General features: G+C 31.7%; 1 non-coding gene across 1 annotated transcript; it reads left to right on the top strand.

Moving 5' to 3' along the window:
• Positions 1 to 3747: 3747 nt before the first annotated feature.
• On the top strand, positions 3748 to 3819 carry Trnac-gca (transfer RNA cysteine (anticodon GCA)). The gene has a single exon. It is a non-coding gene; the product is annotated as a tRNA-Cys (tRNA).
• Positions 3820 to 5328: the final 1509 nt, after the last annotated feature.

Genomic DNA, 5328 nt, shown 5'->3' with positions numbered 1-5328 from the left:
ATTAGAAATCTATTTAACAAAACTAGATTTTCAAACTAAACTATTTCTTTATATAAAAAATATTGTTGGTAATTTTAAAATTTTTAAGAATAATTCAACTGAAACCTACAAACTTTTAAGCAAGATAAATCGAAAGACGGGATGGAAAGTTATCAGTGTTGGTCGCATCCCAGCCTCTTTTTTGTATATATTTTCGCAATTCCATTTGAAAGAATATGACTTAGCAAGTAATACTTAAAAAGGGTAGACCAAAATTCGATAAAAATGCATTCCAACAAACCTGCGTTAAATGTCAAAAACCCAATTTGAATTTTCCAAACGTCATGTCAGGTAAGGTCGGATTCAAAGGCAATCAAATTCCTTCGTAAGTTTGTTTCTTTTTTTCTAACCAGCATTATTAGAAATAATAAGAACTTAGACAATGGAACATTAAACATAATCACTTTCATTACGAACTATCGATTTTATAGAAACAATTAACAAATGATTAACCAGCCAAATTTCCACAGCCAAAACCTTATCTGCTTTTGTGAGAAGATAAGTAACTCACTGTTGGATGTCTTTCTGATGTTTATCAAGTCTATTATTACTTTAATTTCAAAGACTAAGTCACAAAATACCCATCTTGAAATGAGGAACAATAAAGGACAATTATTTCTTAACGAGTGTGGTTAAAAGAGACACTCTACGAAAATATTTATAATTATAATTGGTCGAAAATTATTTCGTATAATAAAAATGTGGGTTTTGGAGACTATTCTAACAATTAATGTAGCTACGTATCATCCATTGTAGTTATTACCCAAAAGATGTCGTTAAGTCATTCAAATAATCTATCCTTATTGTGGTTTGAAATAACATTTATATTTATATTAATAGAATAAAACGAAATATTCCTAATTAAAGTTAACCATTTGGAAATTATGATTATTATCCTCAATGGGGCAGCAGCCAACTTGTTGTAAAATTATTCTTTGGATTATTTAAATCTCAAATCGTTAAATAAATACAAAAGTGTGATGAACGTTTTCAAGGTCTTTACAGAGTAAGTAAGATGAGGACCTACTTGATGGCACCTTTACATAAAACTCAATGACCCTAGGTAAAAAATCTCTTGGTTTTAGAGTTTGAGCAACATAAATTATGACTTCTTGTAGTCAAATCATTCGAAAGTCTTACACGATTATCATATAATAGATATAAAGGGGTAGGAGTTTATTTTTCATATATCAGTCTCTAGGACATTTCTTGCATACATAACTTCGAAATGGTTGGTGTTAAGAGTGTTAACTCAAAAAACACAAATCTGTTGACATGTTAAAAGATTGAGAAGGGTAGGTCCTTGACTTTTTACTCAGTGATATGCTTATGTCCTATACGTTTTATGTTATGTAAGGCAACATATAAAAAAAAGGAAGAAGGATACTGAAAGGCTTTAAGAGACCCGGAAAAAATCAGACATTTAAGACGATGTTTGTAAAAGGGTTTCCCAAATGATTTAAGTTCATTTTTATGCAGATAAAGTTGTTGTAAGTATTTTATAAAAGAGTTATGAATAAGGAGATAAATCAAACAAGATTAAACATTTTATTAGGGAATGTTCATCATCTAAGCACTTTTCAAATTTTAATATACATTTCAGGAAGCTATTTTCCTTTTACTATGTGATTTATAAAAGATTACTTTTAGAAGTAATAATAAATAAATCATTTTATAAATGCGCTAATAAAAAAAGGAAAAGGTAATTATTTAGGTATTATTTAAATTCTATAATAGCCAGAGAAAGTTACAAAGAACGGGCTTGAGCAATTGACATTGACATTATCAAGAGCTGATGTTTTAAAAAGTTTACATTTAAAACGTAATACCTGTAATAAACGACTATTAACTGTTCTTACCTTAAGCCCTTTAATAAACCTAAATCACTGCTAAGAATAAACAACTTTATAAACCGATCAACGGGGCGTATACTTTTTATTTTCTATTAATGATAAAGTGTTAAGATAGAGATAGAGACAACATTTAACGATGGATGGGGGTAATTTAAATTTTGCCAGAAAAATTTGGGATTTTTTCCTTAAAAAAAAAGCCAGAATTTTGTATGAAGAATTTTCTTTCGTTCTTTCCAAAAAAAATTCTGGCGTAATTTCCGGGAGCCCATACTTTTTGCTGCACGTTATAATAAGTATTTTTATTAAGGTAGGGATATCTAATTTATACAATGTGCTAATTATGGTGATAAATCTATATTAATTCCATAATCATATTGATCATTATTAGAATTTAAAAAAAATTGTTTTTTAATAAAAATATATATAATAACACCATTCAATAAAAAAAACAAATTCACAAAAGTTAATCATATGTACTTTTACCCTATGATTCGAGTAAGTTAGTTTGTTAACACTTGTCACTCATTGAAAAAATGTTTGTACGTAATTTCCCGAGGTACATGAATTACTCAATACTTAACTATTTCTCATTTGTCACTTTTATGATTTTATGTATGTGAACGAGTGCAGTTACTCTGGAGCCTTTTCTTTTAGTAATCACCTTTTTTGTTTGGATAATTTTCTTTTTATGTTTTATTTTCTTTTTATTTTATTTTCTTTTCTTAACTTGTAAAAATTTAAATTAAAGTAATAACAAACATTTTATTTTCTCTTAATTATGAAAGGGCTGACCTCCCTGTATGAAGGTTGATAAGCGGAAAGGCTTAATTTCTGATCAGCGGAAATCAAGATGGCCACCTCTTGGCCTTCTGGGAACTTGCCAAGTTTCTAAATCGAGAATCGATAAATTATAATCGATATCGATGAATGCGTTCAGCTGTTATTTATTTTGGAATTCGATTAGTTTGCGTTCTATTTATTGAATTTCTGTTTGTTTTGTCCCTCTTCCTTCTTTTTTGCAAAGTGGTCCGCACACATTTTGGACCCCACTCCTAGTGATCAGAGGCAAACCACATTCCAAATGCTACTTGATAAAAGTGGCGAACGTTTCATTTTTGTTTCATATAAATTTCCAACATTAAAAATTAAAAAAATGGTATTTTTGATAGGAAACTGAGTAGACAGCTCATCAAAAATTCTAATTGTGTCAAATCAATGACTAATGTCAAATATAAAGCATAGATTAATATTAAATTGTTTTGGTTACTAGTAATTTTCCAGGCAAAAAAAGATTTGACGACCACGTGGAGCTTGTTGAGGCCACGCTATAGAATCTGGGTGATTTTAATGAAGAAGAACAAGGTGAAAGATTCTATCAGGATCGTTTGACAATGGAAGAGCTTTAACAGGGCGGTGTTATTCACATATGATGGCAAACTACTGCTGGAGTTACAACGAGATCTTCCTAAAGTCGTTTATTAAAGGACTCTTATATTGTATTTAACATACATTTAGTTAGCATAATGTTTTATTTTCTGTATATTTATATATCTTCATAAGTAAAGCTCTTAGCAAGCTCTTAGTATTTATATTTTCTATTATAAGGGACATAGAAATATCTCATACATAAAATAAAAGAGACAAGACTTCAGTTGACCAATGTAAGAAATAATTAATAACCTACAATTTGTACAACCCTCATTTATTTTATAAAATGTTTTGAAAATTTGTATGAATTGATTCACTTATTCAGTCCCATTAAATGTTGATAAGTTATCTTAAAAGTATTATTTTATACTTCCAATTGAATTCAGTAAATTTATTAATCAAGGGGTTCTTGTAGCCAAATACATATGGGGATATAGCTCAGTGGTAGAGCATTCGACTGCAGATCGAGAGGTCCCCGGTTCAAACCCGGGTGTCCCCTTTGTAGATTTTTTTTCACTTACCTCTGATAGCTTGCATGAAAATTTTGGTTAAAAACCATTCTAATAATAGAACAAATAAACATATGGAAGGAACTTTATTTTGTGAGATGCTTAGAATGTAAATATAATTTACTACATTTTAAATATAGTGCCAAAAAATATATTTTCAGTGGGACTTATGATTCAAAATCCTTATGATTACTAGGTACCGTAATTGAAAATTCTTTTCATATAAGCAGTGTAGATCCGTGCTGAAAACTGGAGGTTCTTCATATTAACATTTCGAACAAAAAGAAATATTGCAGGAATGTTATTTAAATCCAAAAATATGTTCCACATACGCCTAAGTGAACTCGATAATTAATTTTTTATTTTTATAATACGTGCACCTAAAAAAATATCGACATACAGTGTTGGCCAAATCAAAGCAACTTTAATTGACACGATTATTAAATAATTTGAAAACCAATTTAGAATTAAATTATTGTATATTTTTGTCTTTAAATTTTAAAATAATATTTCCAGTTTCTAATAGGAAATCAAATAAAATTGTTTTTTGTGACTATTCTTCTTTCCTCTTCCAGTTTATGAAATGAAAACAAGCGCACTTTTAAGTGAGATTTTATATATATTTTATTTAACTTATTTCTTAGTTATTAATTCTTATAATAATTTTAATATTAAGATAGGAGTGATTTTGTGTATCGTAGATGTAGTGCCTCTTGACTGGTCTGCTTACACGACGGAAACCATTTTCTAACAGTCTAGTTGGTGTTTGGGATTGTTTTTGGGATTTTAAAATAGTAGACATGTGCATTCAGGAGGAAGCAAGCGTTCACAGGTTTTTCTCAAAACCCACCTTTGTCTATCAACTCCTATCTCACCTCCCCATGGTGAACATCGGGTGCCTAGTACCTCAACTGGAGATTAGGTTCCAACCCCAGTGGAAAGTAGTTGGGGGCAGCAAACGAAAGAGGGGGAGAGGTGTTTCCACTAAGACACCACGGCAGCGGAGGAATTCCCGAGATGGAATCAACAGTGGCGTCTACAGTTTCAGCAACTGAACTACTTAGTGAACACTTTGTAGGGCTTCTACGAATTATTCGGAGCCCAGGCCTATAAGGAGCGGTTTTATCCGGCTCCCCGTCCTTGGGCTAATACTAAGGAACTGGCCTTTCAGGTTGGGGGTTGTGCGTCGGGGTGACTTCCTGGTCACGTCAAAACCTGATAAATGCGAAGCACAAGCCTCGCAAACGGACGGATTTACGAAATTCGGATATACACGTGGAATCTTAGGTTCCTTAACAGACCACGTGCGGCCGAAGAAATAGCTGAGGCCCTAGACCGGTATAAAGCAGACATTACCGCCATCCAGGAAATACAATGGAATGGGCCGGGCCAAAAGATTATGAAAAACTGCGATATTTACTATGGTAACTGCTACCACGAAAACCAACAGCGCTTATTTGGATGCGGCTTCGTCATTGCAGCCAGACTTAGGTAAGAAG

The sequence above is a fragment of the Eupeodes corollae genome, chromosome 1 (assembly GCF_945859685.1).
Source record: "Eupeodes corollae chromosome 1, idEupCoro1.1, whole genome shotgun sequence".
In the NCBI taxonomy this organism is placed as follows: domain Eukaryota; kingdom Metazoa; phylum Arthropoda; class Insecta; order Diptera; family Syrphidae; genus Eupeodes; species Eupeodes corollae.
Note: the sequence above shows the minus strand (reverse complement) of the source record. Positions and strands in the feature narration are given on the sequence as shown.